This window comes from Myotis yumanensis, unplaced genomic scaffold, assembly GCF_028538775.1.
Source record: "Myotis yumanensis isolate MYYU_CA2020_CCGP unplaced genomic scaffold, mMyoYum1.0.hap1 SCAF_6, whole genome shotgun sequence".
NCBI lineage: Eukaryota > Metazoa > Chordata > Mammalia > Chiroptera > Vespertilionidae > Myotis > Myotis yumanensis.
The window spans coordinates 85,388,319-85,410,576 of NW_027223757.1; the positions used below are offsets into that span (position 1 = coordinate 85,388,319).

The 22,258-nt window shown below is 50.2% G+C and overlaps 1 protein-coding gene across 12 annotated transcripts in view; it reads left to right on the plus strand.

Annotated features, from left to right (window-relative positions):
* Positions 1-22,258, plus strand: part of TRERF1 (transcriptional regulating factor 1) — a 209,252-nt gene that overhangs the window by 128,865 nt on the left and 58,129 nt on the right. For all 12 annotated transcript variants that reach the window (XM_070418593.1, XM_070418590.1, XM_070418596.1 and 9 more), the window contains one exon: positions 12,540-12,654. The gene's annotated coding sequence lies outside the window, so the exon portion shown is untranslated. The remainder of the gene's footprint in view (positions 1-12,539; positions 12,655-22,258) is intronic.

Here is a 22,258-nt window from a genome sequence, read left to right on the forward strand (position 1 = left end):
TCTTGTTGTGAAGCCAGACACTTAATGTTCTTGTGAATCGGGGTGTGTACAAAGCACAAAGCGATGGATTTGCTAACAGATCTTTCACTGGCATTAGGCAGAGCTCTGACTGTAGATGTGACTTACATTGACCACGCCTTGGCTGAGGTTTTTACCTCCTCATGCGTACGTGCGCCTGTCTGAAAGCAGTTTTTAGTTCTTGATTGTAAGCCACAAGAGGTCGGGACCACCACGCTGCTGGCTTCCTAGGAAGGGCCGAGTAGTAGGCGCTAAATAAAACCTTTATGGCCACGCCTCTGCCTGTCCCCTACGACCCAGCGTCTTTTTATTTCTCCCCTCTCCCTGCTCCCGTCTTGTTCCTTTGCTTGTCCTCTTACTGGGCTCTCTTCCTTGTCTTAAAATCCCCATCCTCATGTCCGTGACCCCTAGAGACACACCTTCCAGAAGGCTGAGTGGGAGTGAGCCACAGCACCGCCCCACCCCCTCGGAGCCCAGGAAGCCCTGAAGATGCCCCGTGAGCTCCCAGGGCCACACATGCTGCCTGTCCGAACATTTTTAAATCCATGGTCTTTCAAGGAAGCCCCCTCCTGTGCCACGGGGGATCTGGCCAACCCTCCTGGCTCCCCCCAGAGATCCTCCCTCACGTGGTCATGGCCCCAGAAATCCCGCCCCTGGGGCTGGGTGGAGGCTTTTGGGGCTTCAAGGAAACCCCTATTTCATGGAAGACATCAGAGAAGGCACAAGCGACCCCCCTGGGTCCTGGCAGGGGCTTCCCAGAGGCTCAGCTTTGGAGGTGACAGCTGAAGAGGGGTGGGTGGGAGAGTCAGAAGGCTGCAAAGAAGACCCTCTCTCCGGCTTATGCAATCACTCCGGGGAGCGAGGGAACCGGAGGGAGGGGAAGAGTCGGCAGGTGTGTTTTTGGCACCTGTCATGTGAAGAAACTGATGGGAGCGACGCTTTCCTCCTCTGCTTCCTGCCCTGCTTTTCCATTCTTTGTATCTTGAATAATGTGAGCACAGGAGCCTCACACCTGGAGTTATTTTTACAAGATCTCCTCTCTGCTCCGATGACTCAGAGCTGGAGCCTTCTCCGGGTGATCCTTGGGAAGCTCTGGAGAGATGCTGTGCCCTAAGAGCCGGGCGTCAGGAGTGGCTGGCCCGGCCCCTGGGCCATCAGGGCTTCTCTTTCTCTTGGAGCATGACCCCTGGAGGGAGGACGTGGGGGCTGGAAGGAGGCCTTGCTGAAGGCAAAAGCTTCTCCAGTTTCCCTCTGCCCGGCCAGCCGGCCCGGCCTTTTTCTCGCCATCCTTTGCCACTGTGGCAGAAAGGACCAGGCCTGCTTGCCAGCCTGGAGAGGAGCAGCGGTCCCCATCCTCAGGGAGGAGGCCACAGGCTGCTGGTAGTCAGAGGGGGTGGGGAGGTGGTGGGCCCGGTGGGCTAGAGGCTCTGGTCAAAAGGCATACAGTCACTGCCCATATGTTCTTGGAGAGCAGGGGCTGCCTCTTCCTCTGCTTCTCCCAAGCACCATGGCCTGCACGAAGTCCCGGTAAATGTGTGTTGGATGGATGCGTTAGTGATGGGTCCGCTGGGCTGCCTGGCAGGAGGACAGACAGACCGTGTGCCTATGACAAGGTGCACCCGGCACCTGCGGCAGGAGGCGCGCGTGCCCAGCTTCGCAGCTGGACCAGGAGTGTCATCCCTGCCAGCACAGGCTCTGTCTGATCCGACCCTCACAGCACCCTGGGAAACAGGCCTGTTTCCATCTTACAGAGCGTCAGGGAGATGGATGGCGCGCCCGTGCTGTGGGGTTGGGGAGGCACAGCTGGCTCATTGTGCCCTGAATCTGCCGACTCTGTGGCTGTTTCCCCGACGTGGTGGCTCTGTTGCCCTGAAGCCTCAGAGACCGCAGAAGTAGAGTCTGTCTTGTTTTGGGAAAAGTCTCCACGCCTTCCTCCACTGACAGCTGCAGTAAACCAGTCCCTTCCCTTCAGCTCTGCCTGCAGCGGGAGGGCTGGGTCTCACCCGGCCACTGCCCAGTGGCCCTGAGAAGTCATACGGGAAGGCCCCTCAGACTCCTCTCCTCTGGTGACTTTGGAGAAAGGGGGACGATGGGCTCACACTTCCTTTCCCGCCTGCAGACCTGCCTCAGGCCCCACCTTTCCCTCTGTCTTCTCCCAGATCTCACCGTCCCCAACTTAAAACCCAGGGTGACCCTTGGAACCCAGAGTGCATTTCTCCAGAGAAGTAGCTTCTACTTGATGCGTGGTCTGCCCACGATATATCTGAGGTAGACTACTAATAGCACCAGCCAACTGGAGAACTAGTATTAATATGAATGGTTTCGTTAACCAATTCGTTTGTAATACGTCATCACCATCTTTTGTCTAAAAGACTGCAGCAACCTCGTCACTGGCCTGGCCTTTCTACTCTTGTCATCCTGTAGCTTGTTTTCCATGTAAAAAGTCAATGGAGCCCATCTCTCCTCTGCTCAGAGCCGCCCGTGGCTTCCTGTCCCCGCTGCCTGGCCCCTGCCTGCCTCATTGGCCCCAGTGTCAGCCCTCTCCCCTCCACCAGTCTCCTTTCACCGGCCCCTGCTGGTCCCTCTTCCTGGAATCCTCTCACCTCCTTGAATTGCCTGGTTCAAGCTCAGTTCATTCAAGTCTCTTCCTAGATGTCACCTCTTCAGGTGGCCTTCCCTGGTCACTCCTCAGATGGGTGACCTCAGACCCTGTCCCCCATCATCCTGTCCCCTGACCCTGGTTTAGTTTTCTTCGTAACACTTACCGCACCCACCGTTCCACGGTGGGTTTACTTGTGGTCGCCTCCATAAGGTCAGGGACCTGGTTTCGTTTATTTATTGCCGTTTCCAGCACGAAAGAGTACCTGACACGTAGTAGGTGCTCAATAAATACTTTTAAATAAATAGGTGCGTGAACAAATGAATGAATGCTGTCTCCTCCTAACCAACAGGCTGGTTTCCTGTGGAACTTACCATACACGCCACACAGCAGGGCCGACAGTGGATGTCTGCCTTTCCCTGCCCTTGGATTTGAGGGACAGGGACTTCATTTCCGTGATGAGTTTGTAGGTCATTTTATTTTATTCTGTACTCTTGGCAAAAATAGACACCTGTCCGCTTAGGAGCTCTGAACTGGTCAGAGGAGCGGGGTGGGCACGTTGGTGTCCTGAGTGCCCTGCCTCTGTTTTCCCGAGAGCGGCTGTTTCCTTGACGACTCCGAGCAGGGTTCTCACCGTCACACGCTGACATCTTGGGCCAGATGAGTCTCGGCCGTGGGGCTGTCCCGTGCGTGACAGGGTGTTTAGCAGCAGCCCTGGCCGCACCCATTAGATGCCAATAGAGTCCCCCAGCTGTGACAGCCAACAAGGGTCTCCCCATTGGCGGGTGTGCCTTGAGAGGCAGAGGCACCCCGGATTGAGACCTGCTCCTGTTCCGGCCGGTGCGGGGAGCCCCACGCCACAGAGCACCGTCCCTCTCCAGACACCCCGCCGGGAATGGCGCTGTCTGTTGGTGGGACTCTGCCGTTAGGGACATGTTCTCTTCTGCACGGTCCGACGTGGGAGCCACATGTGGCTAGTGCAGCGGCAGATCTGAGTTCTACAGTTTATCTCATTTTAACTAATTTTAAAAAAATACATTTTATTGATTTTTAACAGAGAGGAAGGGAGAGGGATACAGAGTTAGAAACATCGATGAGAGAAAAACATCGATCAGCTGCCTCCTGCACACCTCCTACTGGGGATGTGCCGGCAACCAAGGTACATGCCCTTAACTGGGATCGAACCTGGGACCCTTCAGTCCGCAGGCCGACGCTCTATCCACTGAGCCATACCTGTCAGGGTAATTTTTTTTTTAACTAATTTTAATAGTGACCTGTGGCTAGTGGCTGCCTGCTCATACTGTAGTGTGCACACGGATATCTGGGGGTGGCACAGACAGGCAGCAAACCTCAGTGAGGACCGGCAGTCTGCATTTCTAGTAAATTCCCAGGGGATGCTGAGGACCACGCTCTGAGTAGGATGACGTAAGTCTCTACCAAAGAGCATTTTGCACCTGTAAACGCAACAGTGACATCTCTGCCACCTGGAAGCCTTGTTAAAGGACACGGTGGCGTACGTGCAGGGTGGTGGGGAAATGTGGTCTGTGGAATTAGACAGACATTGGTTCACATCCATTTTAATCGGCTGTGCGCCCTGGGCAGCCTCCTTACCCTCTCCGAGCCTCCGTCTCTTCATTTCTGAAACAAAACCTCAATCATTCCTACCCTGCAGTGTGATGCGGAGATACTGTGCTTGCCTGGCACATGGTTAGCGCTCAGGAAATAGCAGCAATTCACCTCCCGTAAAGGCATCATTTACACAGATCAGCCCTGACCTGCAGGCCATGCCGGGGATCCCCCAGGTCAGAATCACCCACATATTCTTTTAAAAAGTAGGTCCTTGGGCACAGCCTACTGAGTCAGAGTGGGGCTCAAGAAGGTTTTTTCAAAAAACGGAGGTAAATTTCATATAACATAAAATGAACCATTGACCATGTACAGTGCCTGAGTCTGTGGCCTTTAGTGAATTCACGGTGAGGGGCCATCACCTCCGCCTATTGCCAAGGCGTTTTCATCAAAGAACATCTTGTTCCCATTAAGCAGCCACTCCCCATCCTCCCTCCCTCCAGCCCCTGGCAACACTGACCTGTCTCTATGGACTTACCTGTTCAGGGTGTTTCAGATGAAAAGAATCAGAGCGTAGGTGACCTTTAGTACTTGACTTTTTTCACTTAACGTAATGTTTTCAAGGGCCATCTGTGTTGTAGCATGTGTCAGTGCTTCATTCCTTTTCATGGCTGCGTAATATTCCACTGCACGCATATGCCAGAGTTATTTATCTGTTAGTCAGTTGGTGAACTTTTGGGTCATTTGCACTTTCGGAGCCATTATGAATAAAGCTGCTTTGAACATTCATGAACAAGTTTTTGGTTTGGGTACCTGTTTTCAGTGATTTTGGCTGTGTACTTAGGAGTAGAATTATTGGGTCATACGGTCATTCTATGTTTATGGTTTTGCCACACTGTTTGCCACCGTGGCTGCACTATTTCTTTTTTAATCTTCATCCAAGGGTATGTTTTTATTGGTTTTAGAGAGAGAGGGAAGGAGAGAGAGAGAGAGAAACATCGATGTGAGAGAGAAACATTGATGGATTGCCGTTGTAAGCACCCTGACCGGGAGTCAAACCCACAACTTTCGGTGTTCGGGACAATGCTCCAACCAGCTGAGCAACACAGCCACTATTTTCCATTCCTACCAGCAATGCGTGAGGGTTCCAACTTCTCCAGTACTTATTTTTGTTTTTTCATTATTTTGGCCAATCTAGTAGGTTCAAAGGGAAGCTTCAGTTCTCCGGGTGGCCCCCATGGACATGAAAGCCACTCTTGAAGGAGAGCTCACCCTACACTTACTTCAATGACAGTCTGCTTCGCACAGGGTCGTGGGACCCCGTGAACAGGGCTTTGGCTGGGCTTGTGAAACCATCAGGAATTGGAGTTGTTCGTGTGCTGTGTAAGAGGTTGGATTTTTTTCACACATCTTATTTGCTAAGTCCATTCGGGCTGCTATCATGAAATAACGCTGACTGGGTGGCTTAGAAGCAACAGAAATTTGAAATTTGTTGCTCACCGTTCTGGAGGCTGGAAAGTCCACGATTAAGGTGCCAGCCTGGTTGTGTTCTGGTGAGGCTGTCTTCCTGGTCTGTAGCCAGCACACCTGGCTGTCCTCACATGGTGGTGGGGGGGGGGGGGGGGGGGGGGTAGGGAGCTCTCCGAAGTCTCTTTTATAAGAGCATTAATTTCTCTCATGAGAGCTCCACCCTCATGACCTGAGCACTTCCAGTGGGCACCCCCACCTAACACCATCACTTTTGGGGGGTTAGGATTTCAACAAATGAATCGTGGGGTGGGGACCCAGACCATCAGACCATAGCACTGACTCCCTCCCCATTAGTAAGAGTCACGGAGTGGGTGGGGACAGTTTGCTCTCTGCTTGCCCTGGGAAGGCCAGATCAGCTGAGATGACCTACCCCATGCATGACCTCTGCCCCCATGAGTGACCTCCCCATCCAGTGCCCTGGGGGCGAGTTTTTGCAAAGCACCTACCTATGGCCGAGGGCTGGCCTGGAGGGTCTTTTCCCAGCACGAACTGGCTTTGATCTCTTCTGTTTTAATGAAATTTAAGGTGAACTTTTGCCTTCTACTGAGTAGTATAGCTGGGGCTGATTTAATTTTTTATAGATAAGGGATTTCACCCCAAATATTTAAGTGTTAATCCTGTGGCCTTGAAGAGAACGGTGATAAACCAGGGTCAGTGGACAGAGGAGTGTCGGGACAGGGGCTGTGGGAGGAGCACTTAGTGAAAGGAATAGTATGTCTGCTAACAATGAGCAGTTTGTTTCCCTCGTGAGGAATTTCCTCAAATTTAATCTCTGGGGTGGAAGAGAACATTTAAATTACACATTGTATCCACACAAGCAAAGGGAGCGAGGTCCTGCCGTAACTCCGCGGGCTGACTGCTCTAGGACGGGAGCCCAGCAGCACCCACGGCCTCCTGAGTCAGCTGTTCTCAGCCGTGGCCACGTGTACAGCCACCTGGCACGCTTCACACGCTTAGTGAATAGGCTTGTGGTGGAACCCAGGCATCTGTGTTTTTTAAATCTCCCAAGGCGATGCCAGTGTGCAATCAGGACTGAGAACTGCTGTGCTTGTGATGGTCTGTTCTATGCTTAAACCTTGGAGGGAAGGCAGGGGAGTGAGGCGGGGCGGGGGTGGTGGTGGTAAGAGATCAACCAAAGGACTTGTATGCATGCATATGAGCATAACCAATGGACACAGACAGTCGGGGGGGGCGGGGGAGGCAGGAGCAGCCAGGGAGAGGTCAATGGGGGAAAAAGGAGATGTAATACTTTCAACAATAAAAAATTACTAGTAAAAATAAAAGATTCTGTGGAAAGTCATTTGGAATTCATACAAGGCTACAACAAATGTTGTCTATGCTCCTTTGTTTGAAAGCTTTTAATCAACTGTCTATATAAATATAGGCTTTTGATCCAAAAGTTTTAAATTTCAGGGCCTTTGTAAAATAATTCAAAAAAATTAAAAAGAGAGAGAGAGGGAAATGCTGTGCTAGCACATGGGACAGTAATGGTGAAAAAAAAATCAGACATTGCCCATGTCATAGTAGGGCTTACAGTCTGAGACACCAACTTGTTTAGCCCACAGTTAATTAATTGCAACTGTGATAAGTACTTAAATTTCTGGAGGGCCAAATAAATCTCACTGATGCTATCACCTGAAAGCTGACATTAAGGAGGGGGAAGCTAGGAAAAGAGCATCCTAGTCCAAGGGACCAGCGTGTGCAAAGGCCCTGGGGTAGGAAAGAGCTTAGTGTGTGTGAAGACCTGGAAGACCAGCTGGTTGGAGCTCTTGAGCAAAGGGATGAGGCCAGAAGAAGTTGCAGAGTGGATGGTGGCCTGCCATCCTCTGTCGGCCTCCAATGAGCCCATCTGATATGCTCACAAAGTGTGGGCTGCTCTGATACTGATGTGAATGGCCCGGCTTTTGTGCTCTGGAGTACCCAGCTGCAAAAAGGCCTACGTGATCTGCTTCTATCGCTGAATGGTCTGGGCAGGAATCTCCTCTTCTAAAGAACTGGGGAGGAGATGGGAGTTTTCCCCACATCGATAAAGTCCCCCTACAGAGGACTCGTGGGACAGAGTGGTTGGCCCCCGAGGGACTGAGTCTCAGATTCCTCATCGCATTGTTTACTCTCCCACTGTTGCTTGGTGTTCTTGGATTAAATCTACAGATGTAACTCCTCCTCCTCTAGCTCCCTGTCCTCCCCCTCCTCCTGGTTTTCCTTCTCTTCTCCCTCCTCCTTTTCCTGCTTTTAACAATCTGTGCCAACTTCTAATGGACTGTGGGTGGCATGGGGAATGCTTCACACTTCATTTGGTCCTGCTCCCTATTTTAGGAGCTCCACAGTTTACATCTCACATCCCCTCCCTCCCCTGACTCTGCCCTCGCCTCAGCCTGGTGACCTGTGAGCTGTTCTTTTCAATAAAACTGCCCTGTGGCTGCGGAGAACCAACCCTTCCTCTTTGATTTGGGCCCCCCAATACCCATGTAGAGTGTTCCCTTCTGTATATTGATTGTCCCCCTCCCCAAGACTCCTAAATCTTCACTTCCCCCTAAACTCGGACAAGCAGTGTGGTGTGGAAGGCAGCATTGGTCGCCACCAGAAGGGAAACGGGGGCCCGGACAGCAGTGTGGGGTAGTGGGGAGACTCTGGCCTTCCCTGGCGGCTTACCGGCTGTGGGTCCTTCCGGGGCTGTGTCCTCGCTGGTCCCGTGGGAAAGAGATAAGTGAGGTTTCCGTCCTGTAAGCCTTCCAGGCTGCCTGGTGCAGCCCCACCACTGGGGTTGTGGCCTTGGATAAGGCAGCGGGCCTCAGTGTCCTCACCTGAGGATTGTCTTAACTCTGTGCAGTCAGGTCTGAGAACTGCTCTGCTAGCGCCTGGGCACAGTGGTGAGAAAAAGCAGACAGTGCCTCGTCCGGGTGGCTCAGTGGGTTAGTGTCGTCCTTACACCAAAAAGGTTCCCGGTTCGATTCCTGGTCAGGGCACATACCTAGGTTTTGGGTTCGATCCCCAGTCAGGGCATGTACGGAAAGCGATTGATCCGTGTTTCTCTCATCAATGTTTCTCTCTCTCTCTCTCTCTCTCTCTCTCTCCCTCTCTCCCTCTCTCTCTCTCTCCAATAAAAATATAGCCCTGGGTGGTATTTTTTTTTTTATCAGACATTGCTGATGCCCTAGGAGGGCTTGTAACTGTCTATGAAGTCATACACGCCGGGCCTGTACATAGCTGTTACATCTCCTCTGTCATCTGGGACTCGGCTGTTTGTCCAAGGGAACCCCGGTCATTCCTGGTGGAGCCAGAACTAGAACTCTGCTGGCTGCCAGGCTGGCTCCTGGGGGAACTACCCATAAGCCCCCAGGGGTGGCATCGGGATTCCCCTGGGGAGATTGAACCTGGGAACACGGAGGTGTGACTCGGTAGGGACGGCGCTGCTGCAGAGTTGGGGATCCTTGAGGGCACACACACACCAAGACATGGTGAGTCTCCAGGCCCCCTGGTCAGTGAAGGCTGCCCCCTGTGCCCTTGCAAAGCTGCCCTGCAGCCCCTTACTGGATGGGAAATCATTTCATGGATTTCTGCTGACACTCCAGTCCAGGGCGAGGCATGGCTGTCCCCACCCCCTGGTGTGAGGTGATATGCGGCCCCATGTGCAAGGCCTCCTGGGAGCCAGGCAGTGAGCCCCGTGTGGGACCTACGTGCTTGCTGCGGGCCGGGGACCATGCAGGGAGGGCTCTGCTAACCCCGTCCTACAGAAGAATGGCCAGTGAGGGCGAGCCAGGTTTGAGCCCAGGTTTAATGTTCTGTGCATTAAACTGTATGACCTGTCAAGTCACAGCCACCCTGAGGCTTCTCCAGCAATGAGCTTAATGGTAGGATGCTCGCCCGCATCCCCAAACCCACACTCACGGCCAGCCTTAGGTCAGCACTGACCACCCCGTTTACCACGGGCCCCGTTGGGTTTAGCCAAGTTCCTGCTGTTGAAGAGAACATCGGTGAGTCCCAACACTTGTTATAAAGTGATGCCAGCCTAGGATGAGGGAGAATTGAGCAGACAGGCGCCTTATTTTCCTGGTATCGTCTTAAGCACTTTTTAAAGAACCCGCATGTCGTTAATGCTTGCCCTGAAGACAACGGTGACGGAAACGCGGTCTAAGGTCCAGAACCTGCTTGATCCTATTAGAACCTCCTTTCATGGCTAGAATGGACCGTGCTTCTGGTCTCAGGACCTTTGCCCAGGTTCTCTGCTGCCCTCCCTATTTTGTTTCGCTCACTTATTCTTGGGGCTCAGATTAAAGACGGATTCCTTAGGAAAGACCACTGACCCTTCTCTGTGCTTGATCTATCATATGCTACTATAGCAGTAGCCTTTTTTTTTAGGGCAGATCACTATTGTAGTTCGAGTCCTCTTTAATCTGTAAATGTTAGTTTCCCCCACTAGACTATAAGCTCCATGAAGGCAGTGGCCGCATTGGTCTTGACTGTTGTACGCCTAGCGCCTTGTACTTGCCTGGTACGTCCTAGCCTCTCAGTCAACATGGCATGGACGAATGGTTGGTTGGATAGGTGGATTGAGCTAGTTACCTTCCAATCCTTTTCCTTAACTCCAGCCAAAAGACTCTTCTTAGCAGGGGTGGGGGGCCGTAATGACCTGTTTCTGTGTCTCTTTTGGGCATCTTGAGAACCCTAAGGTCTAGCGCAGCACCTGACATACAGCAGATGGCCAATACAAGGTGACGAAGCTTAACGCTTGCCCTTGAGACTAGTTCCAAGGACTCCTGCTGCTGTGGGGGACCTTGGAGAGCTACTTTCCCAGGCTGCGAATACGGACAGCACAGTTATTCATGGACGCGCAGGGAACTGCATTCCTGCTTCCCACCATGCCGTGGTCTGCTATTCATGCTCCCAGTTACTATATCGACTTATTTGTACATAAATAGTTATTTCCATAACCTTCTCTTGGCCAACATTCAGAGATAATCATATACAATCTTTGTAACATCACAGACATGGCTTCAAAAGCATTCAGTTGCTGTAGGAATGCTTATGATGTGCTTATCGCCCGAATTTCATAAGCAACAAACTCCCAAATTGCAGATGATTTGACATTTGAAGCCGGGAGTGAGAGTGTGTGTGTGTGTTTGCATTTTTTTAAAAAAGGACTTTGAAAAGAATTTTTCTTCGGTAGAGTTATTTCCTTATAAAGTTTAAAATAAGAACTACTTAAAAGCTGAGAGCTTAGAGGAGTCCTTTCTCTTAAACATTCAAATGGGTGGAAATGACTTGCAATCACTTCCTTAAGTATTAAGGCAACAGGCACTCACAGGCTTTTTTCGGAGCTGGCTGTCACAGACAAAGGATTTCTCAAGTTAAAAAAAAATATGTATTTTTATAGCATTAAATAGGAGGCACGAACACCAGCAGCTGCCTGACATTTTGGAAATGATTTGCTTTCAGGCCGGGCTTGTCACAGAGGGCTGGAAGTCCCGGATGGAGCAGGACAGGGCCGCAGGCACCGCTGGGACCAGGGCCCGTGAGCTTCCTGCTCGTGTTCCCTGGACCCACTGCCTCTGTCCATCACCCCAAGCGCACACCCCCCCAAAGCCCCTGCCGTGGCTCTCCTTCCTGGAGAGACGCGCCGAGCTCTCTGAAGGCTAGTCCAAAGGGCGAGTTTGACATTTTCCTTCCCAGCCACCCTCTGTGAACCAAGATCAGCCAGACAGCTCAGGAGAAGTTGCACTCTATAAACTCTTATTCTAGTAATGCTATTCAACTGTGGTTCGTGGCGTGGCGCTGGCCTGCAAACGTCACTGGTCCATAGTAAAGTACAGACACTGGGAGTAAGCACTTCGAAACTTCTGGACTGATATGACAGAGTCATTAATTGAACCGAACAATTAAAAAGTAGGCTTGTACTTTGAATATTTTTCATTTTATTTATCTCGTGGTTCATTTTCATTATCCTATATCAAAAAAGGCTAATATGCAAATTGTCCCCTCCATATCAGGAGTTGGACTGGGAGTTCGACCAGGGGGCAGGGCCAGCCAGCCAACCTTCCGCGGCCTCTCCCCACCGGCTGGCCCCACCCCGGATTGTCCCCCCTCTCCCCCATCGGAGGCAGGGCCCGCAAGACCTCATCCATGCACAAATTTGTGCACCAGGCCTCTAGTGTTTTATTAAAGTATTCATTTTGCCCTAACTGGTTTGGCTCAGTAGATAGAATGTCAGCCTGAAGACTGAAGGGTCTCAGGTTCGATTCCGGCCAAGGGCATGTACCTTGGTTGTGGGCACATCCCCAGTAGGGGATTTGCAGGAGGCTGCTGATCGATGTTTCTCTCTCATCGATGTTTCTAACGCTCTATCCCTCTCTCTTTCTCTCTGTAAAAAATCAATAAAATATACTTTTATAAAAAATTATTTAAAAGTAATCATTTGTGATGAGTTGGAACTTAAAGACAACTGGTTCTTCATCACAAATACAGTAGTTTGAGAAGCTCTGTGCTGTCAACTTGTAAGCTGCTTCTACCCTCCTCCCCCGAGGGACAGGTGGGCTGTGGACTGAATTTGGGGAAATCGTAGCACTTGCCACATTAGATTGCAATGAAAACTAGTCTTGCTAGACAGTGTCTTGAGAATAGGGACTGCGTGTGGTTCATCTTCATAGCCTCATCCTTAGCGCCCTGCCTGGCACACGGAGGGCGTGGGAAACGTTGTCCAGCGTAGGCCTGTCTGTGCCCCGTGACCCCAGAGTGGCGAGGCCATCCTCGGCAAGTCCCTGGGCTTCTGGGTAGTGACCGCTGGGAGCAGGCAATGAAGACGTGACCTCTCCTCCTCTTTTCCCCACAGAACCAGGTCTCCTCTTCCCACCTGCCCAGCAGCATGAGAGCAGCATGACCGGCCAGCCACAGGAGGAGCCCCCAGAGCCAGGCCCCCAACTCGACCATCTGCTGCGGAGGGCGAGGTGAGCTTGCGTCCCTTCTCCTGGAAGGTGGAGGAATGTCCGTCGTAACTTATTCTATGTGCTTTTGTCATCTTTCCCCATCTGTGGGGGAAAATGAGTTTCCAGGGACTTGTGGGTGCCGTGCCCGGCCGGTGTGGCTCAGTGGTTGAGCATCGACCAATGAACCAGGAGGTCACGGTTCGATTTCCAGTCAGGGCACATGCCAGGTTTGTGGCTCGATCCCCTGTAGGGGGCGTGCAGGAGACAACTGATCAATGATTCTGTCTCATCATTGGTGTTTCTAGCTCTCTCCCCCTCTCCCTTCCTCTCTGAAACCAATAAAAATATATTTTAAAACAAATAAACAAACAAGAGAAAGGAAGTGGGTATCAGCCTAATTCGACAGAATGTGCTCATTTTGGTTAATGGAGAGGCCGATGGTGGAGCAGGCAGGACCCTGAATTGAGTTTCCAGGGACTGAAGCTCTCATTATTCCTCCCCTACCTCCTGAACTGGGATCTTGGCAGGTCTTTTGGGGACTGGGGATCCAGGGAATTTGGGGTGAAGGAATCTCTGGAATAGGATGGCATTGGAAGGACGGTCAGTCTGTGGCCTGGGCCTCCTAGAACGTTCTGACAGAAACTCCTGTCCCACGCAGGGCTGTGAGGGGCCTTAGAGGATCTGCCAGGCCAATGCCCAGCCAATGATGAACAGTGAATTGTTAGAAAGTTCTTCCTAATGTTGGGACAATTTCTTTTTCCTTTTCTTTTTTTAATGATAAGGGAAAGTTTATTTAGAAAGTTACAGCAGTAGGAGAAGGGCCCTTGGAGCTTAGGAGAAAGAGGAGAGTGACACCAGCCTTGAGCGATGGAAGAGAGAGAGCACACCGGGACAAATCACTTCTCTCTGTACGTTCTCCGTCTCTGCTCTGCCATGTGGACCACAAAGACCAGCTTTCAGAGACCCTTCCACAGGACTCCCTCTTCCGGTTTGAAGATGGCTGTCCTGGCTCTGCTTCCCTTTTTTGTATAAATTCTCCCCAGAGGCTGACGCCACTCGCCTTGACCTCTTGTTCCCTCCGTGTGGGGAAGGATTTCGTTACCTGCGGTTGCTCACTTAACCCTGGCTGTTCTTCAGAGAGAGCCCTTCACTCACTAGTCATGGGTACAGCTGGTCCTCGAATAACGTCACTTCCTTTAACACCTTTTCCGTGTACCTTGCTGAGATGCTGTAGTAACTCAACTCTTGTTTATATTAACTCGCCTCTGGCAAAAATCGGTTTCGTTTTACTTCGTTTCACTTGAGGTCAAAGAACCTGTCAATGACGTTACGTGAGGACTTACTGTGCGCATTGAGCTTCCTCTGTGACCATCACTGTGCTGGACTCTAGATGCATGAGTGAGCAAGACAACGTCTCTGCCTTTTTTAAGACAAAATACGATCCTTCGAGAGAGTTTGAAGTAAGCTTTAAGCCACTTCTGTCTGTTCCTTTTTTATATTTTGTCTCTTTCCAATTTTTTTTCTTAAATGTTTTATGAATGGAAAGCATGAGTATTCTGTAATTATGGAATATATTTTTCTAGATATGAGCATCTAAGTTAGTTCGCTGTACTGTTCAGCTCATCTATAATGTGTTCCTTTCTGATTTTGTCTGATTAATCTATCAGTTATTAAGAGAAACGTGTTAAAAATCTCTCACTGGATTTGTCAATTTCTCCTCGCAGTGCTGAAAATTGTGCTTTATGTATTTTAAGGCAATTTGGTGCACAGATGTTTAGACTCAGTATATATCTTATTGATGAATTGGGAGTCATTTCTACCATCTTTACATACTTTCCATTTTTTCTGATTTTTCTTTTTGCCTGAGATATTTTCACCTCTTATTCTATTCTTTTCCCCCAGAATCATGTACTCATTTATTTTCCATTTCAAAAAATACAATAAGTATTCATCTGTCTGGACATGTATATTTAAGTGTGTTTTGCATTTTCTGAAATGAGAGTGAGTTGTTTTTTTTTTAGAGATTCTATCATTTTAAAACAATTTCAATGTTGACATGATTGCAGGTGTCCCCCTTACTCCCCTCCATTTGCCCTCCACCCACCCCACCTTATCTTCTTATTTGGAAGTTATATGCTCTGTATCTATTCTTTCCGTGGCTACCCATCTATTTTAACAGGCATACGTGACAAAGTCTAAAATTAATCGGTGTCTTTACCTTCCTCCCAAACAATGCAAGAACCGTAAATGGGTTCACTTCTAGCCACTGCCTCTCCCAATGTGTACAGAGTCATTAGCCTGTGATTTTATTCATCCCTGTTTTCATCTACAAGTTAGACATCATTTTTTCATACATTGTTTGTATAGATTTACCCACACACTTACCAATACTTTTGTCACCATTCTTTCATGAATCCGAGATCATGTTCCTTCCTCCTAATATAAATCTATTAGCATCATCCTTTAGTGCATTGATGGCGAACCTATGACACGCGTGTCAGAGGTGACACGCGAACTCATTTTTTTGGTTGATTTTTCTTGGTTAAATGGCATTTAAATATATAAAATAAATATCAAAACTATACATCTTTGTTTTACTATGGTTGCAAAGATCAAAAAATTTCTATATGTGACACAGCACCAGAGTTAAGTTAGGGTTTTTCAAAATGCTGACACGCCGAGCTCAAAAGGTTCGCCATCGCTGCTTTAGTGAGACACTGTGGTAGTAAAGTCTCGCTTTTTTTTCTTTTGGTCTGGCTTGGTGTTTTGTTTTTGTTGGCTTGAAACGCCTTATTTTGCTCTCTGTTCTGAAAGGTAGCTTTACTGGATATATTCTCTTAGGTCATTGACGCCGTTAGTCCACTGCCCTGGCTCGGAATGTTGCTGTTGAGAAACTGGCTGTCCGCCTGATTGCTGTTCCTTTGTATCTGACCTGGCGTTTCTCTCTGGTTTTGTTCAAGAGCCGGTTGTTTTCTTTGGTGTTCTGGAGCTTCCCTGTGGAGTAAGGAGGAGTAAATTCCTCTGTCTTTATTCTGCTTGGTATTCGTTGGGATTCCTAGAGCTGAAGATGGGTATCTTCCAGTGATTCTGGAAACATTCTCACCCTTCATTTCTTTGAATATCACGTCTTTCCCGTTCTTTCTAATATCTCCTTCTGGAACTCCAGTTAGACGTATGGTAGACCTTCTCATTCTATTCCCTATGCCCCTTATCCTTTATTTCATATTTTAAAGCTCTGTCTTTCTGTAAACTCTGAATAATTCCTTCAAACTTGTCTTCCATTTGACTAATTTATTCTGTGTCTCAAATGCTATCTAATTCATCCATTGAATTTTTTCCTTCCAGCTCCTTTTTTATTATTCCTAGAAGTTCTGGTTCATTATTTTTCAAATCTGCTTGGTGATTTTCTGGTCTCTTATTTCTTGTTCATATTGCACACTTCTTTCTCTATTTCTCTCACACATTGAAGTAGCTGTTGGAAAATTGTAGGATTCCATGTCGGGTAATTCCAGAGTCTGCCATCTCTACAGGCCTGATTGTGCCGCTGTTGTACCTACCTCCTCGCTGTCTTCTGTCATCTCTGTGAGCTGCTCATTTTCACTGCAACTTTATCTTTGAGAATTCTTTGAGGTCCGGGTTGACACTGACTTTTCCAGAGAGGATTTGCATTAACTTCTGCTAGTCATCTAGGGCAGTGGTCGGCAAACTGCGGCTCGAGAGCCACATGCGGCTCTTTGGCCCCTTGAGTGTGGCTCTTCCACAAAGTACCACGTGAGGGCGCGCATGTACAGTGCTATCGAAACTTCGTGGCCCATGCGCAGAAGTCGGTATTTTGTGGAAGAGCCACACTCAAGGGGCCAAAGAGCCGCATGTGGCTCGCGAGCCACCGTTTGCCGACCACTGATCTAGGGGCACCACCAACCAAAAATCACTTTGATTTTTTACCTGAGGCTTTTCTGGCTACAGAAGTGGCCTGAATTCAAACTGCAAAACTGTGCGAAGTCCAGCTTTCGGTACACATTTTCAGTCAAGACTTCCCCAGGCCCTCCCGGCCCAATGCCAGCTTTCCTTGCAGCGTCCTCCGTGCTGTGCTTTGTCTCATTCACGGCGGGGAGCAGCTCCCCTGGGAAACTTGAATGTCTAGGAACCTCAGGACAAGAGCCAGCTTCGCTTCAGGATGGCCTCCCAGGGCTCCCGCTTTCGGTTTGTTTGTTGTTGTTTTTTTGGTCTTTGAAGAATCCTTCCATTTGTGCCAGCTCAGCAATATATGCACAGTTTTTATATTTTAAATTTTATCCAGCATTTTATTTGCTTCCATTGGGAAGGTCAAGTAGGGTATCTGGCCGAAAAGTGTCTCTTTTTTTTCTCTCCGGCGTGGCCCTGGGGGCAGAAATGACTATTCCTTGTTCACGGGAGAGCAAACCCAGGCACAGAGAGGACCTGTGACTGGCTGCAGGTGCCAGACTGGGAAGGAGGGTGTCCCTTTCCTATCTCCTTTCCCCCGAATAATTACCGACCACATTTTGGGAGATTCACTTTTTTGCTCACAGAGGATACGAGTTCCTACCAGAACGCTTTAAATAGTTGGACGGCTTTGTGAAATTTGTTTATGAATCTATTGTTTATCTTCCTTGGGAGAGGAAATGGCTTCTGCATATTTTGTGGCTCATTTCTCTGGCGGTCACCGGCACTTTCCTGCTTCATTCCCGCTCTGGACGCCCCCCTGGACCCACAGCCAGTCCTGTGTGCACCTCCCCCTGGGCCCCAGCTTCTTCCTGTCCTTGTGCTACTCTCCCCTTCTTCTTCTTTCCTGTGTCCCCAGTCCTTCCTGCTATTGGATTTTCAGTCTCATGGTCCGAGGGGCGGCCTCAGGGTACTGAGATGAGACTTCGGGGGCCTGGAAGCAGAGAGAAAAGCTGAGTTTGAACCTAGCTCTGCCCCTCACTAGCTTGGTCTCTCTGAGCTTCAGCGTCTTCATCTGTAACGGGGACAAGGACCAAACGAGTCAACATACATAGAGCTCATGCCATGAGCTCGGAGCATGGACGGCACCCGGTCCGCGGTGTGACGTTGTTGTGACTGAGGACAGATGCCTGCGGGCCCTGCTCTTGTTCCGCTGCGCTTTCCCACCGACAGACCTGGTTGGTGAGATGTGGTGAAGCCTGTGGTCAGTGTGAGATTCCCAGCCTCACTGTTCTGTTCTTCAAGCTGTTTTTAAAAATAATATGAGGGAAAACAGAACACACCAGTCTAGCCGAGTTGGCACGGGTTCTAGAAATGGGGCGCCCAGCACCTCGGCCTCCCTTCAAGACCCTCTGTCATATAGCCAGGAGGGGGCTGGCGCCTCATTCACTAGGGCGTTGCCCTGTGGTGTCCCCGGATCAGGGGACGGCACAGCGGCTCTGCTGGACACCTGTCTAGCGGTGGGGGGGGGGGGGGGCCTTCACTGTCCATTTTACTTCATTCTTACTTCACCCTGATGTGGCACTTCCCTTCACACACTCCCTTCTAGCAAGTGGCTTTGTGTTGCTCAGTTTGCATCACTTCCTGATCTGATATCTATCAAGCAACAACTTTCCTCAGCGCCGCTATTTGTAGCACTGGCTGTGTACGGTGGGTCAGCGGTATAAAAAACACATAGGGTGGCCGTGACCCCAAAACTGCTCTAAAAAAATAAACTCCATTCATTTAAAAAAGACTTTCTGACCAAAAAGTGCACAAATGATCAACCATCTTCATACGATTAGGCGTCAGGTATTCAGAGTGGGTGTCCACAGGGATAGCACCATGCCCTCGAATGGTCAGGGATGGCGGGGGGCGGGGGGAGATTAGAGCCGGCCCCGACGGGGCAGGTGGGATGAGGCAGCTGAAGAGGAGCCTGGTACCTTCTGGGTGGAGAAGTGGTGTGAACCGAGGCATGGAGACCGGCCTCCTCCTGAGCCGGTGAGACTCGCTGGGGTCGTCCAGCCCCACAGAGGACCCCTGTGCCCTGGTGGACAGCCACCTCCACGAGCAGATCGGAAGCCCAGAGGAGTCCTGCAGCCACTGTTCGGCTGTGTTTCCCCAGTGTTTTTGACCACGTGGCCCAGGAACGCGGTGGTCTTGAATGGATTTGTATTTGGCTTCTAATAGATGCTTCCGTTCATTCCAGGCTACCAACTCACTTTTGTAAAACAGCGGTTGGCAACTTTCTTTAAGAAACATTCAGGCTGTGATACCAAAAAAGTATCTGGAGGCAACCACTCACCTTCCTTTTCCCAGGGTTGCTCAGGTGTCCCGAAAGGGGAGGGTTTCTGGGAGCCTGAGCGCTGACCGTGCTGGCCTTCGGGGGAGCTGCTTTCTCCTCATGGCTCCCAAGGTGATGTCCGGGATGTTCTGGACCCAGCTGGGGGGCCCGGCCCACGCCTGCCAACCCCAGTCTGTTACCAGCCTCTTTCCCTACGATACCTCCTGCTTCCTGTCCCGCCTCCACACTCATTACTCAGAGCTGTGAGCCAAGGTTGATTACTTACTCCATCTAACTGGCCTTGCCCATGAGGAGCTCAACTGGTAGATTATCGGTGACGCCACCACGTTGTTGGCCGAGTCCTGCACATCGAAACAAGGGATTGTCCTAAAGTCAGATGTGAACTTTTCCAGAGCCAGGAAATTAGGACACTTGATGCCGGGGCTATCTGAGGAGTTTGGGGAGTATTGAGACAGGGGGCTCCCGGGCAAAGGACTCATGCTTGCACAGCCATATAAAAGCTGATGGAATCGCCCTGACTGGTTTGGTTCAGTGGATAGAGCGTCGGCCTGCCGACTGAAGGGTCCCAGGTTCGATTCCGGCCAAGGGCATGTACCTTGGTTGCAGGCACATCCCCAGTAGGGAGTGTACAGGAGGCAGCTGATCGATGTTTCTCTCTCATCGACGTTTCTAACTCTCTATCCCTCTCCCTTCCTCTCTGTAAAAATCAATAAAATAAATATTTTTTTTAAAGCCGATGGAATCGGTTATCATCTAAGTGTTTACATGCCGCTTGAAGACTGACCATTAGCTCCTCACTGTTGGGTGGTCTCCCTTCTAAAAGACATTTTTAAACCTTTATTATACTAATCGTGTATATTTTCTAAATATATAAAAATATTAAAGCACTCTAGCTGGAGCTTAAGGTGCTCTGATAAGCTCTTCCACTCACTCGTTCCCTTTTCCAAAAGATGGCAGAGCTGCCGAAACCGGTTTGGCTCAGTGGATAGAGCATCAGCCTGCGGACTGAAAGGTCCCAGGTTCGATTCCGGTCAAGGGCATGTACCTGGGTTGCGGGCACATCCCCAGTGGGAGATGTGCAGGAGGCAGCTGATCGATGTTTATCTCTCATCGATGTTTCTAACTCTCTATCTCTCTCCCTTCCTCTCTGTAAAAAATCAATAAAATATATTTAAAAAAAAAAAAAAAAGATGGCAGAGCTGGGACTGAAATCCAGGTGTCCTGACTCCCAGCGCTCTCCCTTCACGAGGCTGGGCTCCCTAGGGGTCAGGGGTCAGTGGTGGAAAACCGTCCTGTCCCAGCTCCTGGCTCAGAATTGTGGGGTGTCCCTGAGACAGGCAGGGTCTGGGAAGGTTCCTCCAGCTGAGCCTTCGCAGGTCAGAGCCAGAGGGACCTCCTTGGGGGTCCACCTGGTCCGAGCCCCTCGTTCTGCGGAAGCTGAGTCTGAGGTGTAGGGAGGGGAAGTCATTTGCCCAACAAGGTCACAGGACCGGTCTCCCTTTCTGTTTGGTCCGGGTTATCTCTCTATTGGGTTTGCATTTCCTGAGTACACAGCCACTGGGTGGGGGCGGGGTGGAGGGCAGGGGAAGTGGGCTTGAAAGAACCCCATCGGAGAATGTTTACATTTCCTGTGAGTGTCCCATGAAGGGAGATGACCCGTGTGCACACAGTGAGGGGACAGGGAGGTCGGTGTAGGTCCAGGGGACCAAGAACGGGGGGAACAAGGACAGAACGAGAGCTATTCAGAACCGGCTGTGACAGTGTCATCGATAGAATGGAAATAAATAGCATTTGCTCCTTTGCCCTCTGGGATGCCTTCTTGCTTGTATTTTTGGAGAACACTCAGGCCACGCAGAGGCTCCGGCTTCATGAGAGTGGCAGTGGCTTTGTGGTTTCTGGGGGTTCTCTGGCCTCCGCCTCTCGGCTCCGTCCATCTTCTCACCAGCTCCTGTAATCCTTTGGAGAACTCTTCCCCCCTCCGAGCTTCCATAGCTTAGCCCCAAATGGCACTACAGCCAGTGGGCGTGGGCGTGGGCATGTCCCCCACTGCTAAGGGTTAGGGTGGCCTTGTTTTTTCTTCTCCAGCCTCTGTGAGGCTGACATGAGCTCTGAGAGGGTTGGGAGCTTCCAACCAAGAGGGCTCTCATTTGCCCATCAGGTCAGGTAGCAGATGTGGGCCATCACGGCGCCCCCAGCCTGCTTCCCCCGGACAGCCTTGCCTGCCGGGTGTCCCAAGTTCCTTAAAGGAGGCCGTTTGTGTGTGTTTTCTAGCAGGCAGAGAGGCAGATGTGGGCAGAGTCACTGCCAGTTTCCTGGAATCTGAAAGCTGGGGGCCCCCTTGAAACAGGAAAGGAAGTAGACGGTCTCCTTATCTGGTGTCAGGGAGGGAATGAAATGACTCTTGCCAGGGCACCGGGACGCCCCCCTTTAAACTTTCTTCTTTAATGATAACCACAGAGATGCTTAAGCTTTAGATGGCCACTGAATGATGACTTCTCTTTTCCTCTCCTGGGGTCTTGAACTGCTGGAGGGCTGGGCCCCAGAGAGCAGAACAGCTTCTTCAGTACCAGTCATCACATCGGACAACGTGGCCCACACCGGGCCACACGCACAGTTCCTCATGGGCACCCCCTGGATTGCCCGGGCCCCTGGAGAACCGTGGGCCTCTCTTTTTTTTTTTTTTGCCTAAAGTATTACAAAGGGTATTACATATGTGTCCTTTTGTTTTCCCAGCCCTTGACAATCCCCTGGCCTCCCCTACCCCCCAGTGTCTTATGTCCATTGGTTATGCTTATATGCATGCATACAAGTCCTTCGGTTGATCTCTTGCCCCCATCCTTCCTGCCCCCCAACCCTCCCTGGCCTTCCCGCTGCAGTTTGACGATCTATTTGAGGCAGCTCTGCCTCTGTATATATTTTTGTTCATAAGTTTATAATGGTCTTTATTATCCATAAATGAGTGAGATCATGTGCTATTTTTCCTTCATTGACTGGCTTATTTCACTTAGCATAATGCTCTCCAGTTCCATCCATGCTGTTGCAAATGGTAAGAGTTCCTTCTTTTTTACAGCAGCATAGTATTCCATCGTGTAGATGTACCACAGTTTTCTAATCCATTCATCTACTGATGGGCACTTAGGCTGTTTCCAGATCTTAGCTATGGTGAATTGTGCTGCTATGAACATAGGGGTGCATATATTCTTTCTGATTGGTGTTTCTGGTTTCTTGAGATATATTCCTAGAAGTGGGATCACAGGGTCAAATGGGAGTTCCATTCTTAGTTTTTTGAGGAAACTCCATACTGTCTTCCATAGTGGCTGCACCAGTCTGCATTCCCACCAGCAGTGCACAAGTGTTCCTTTTTCTCCACATCCTCTC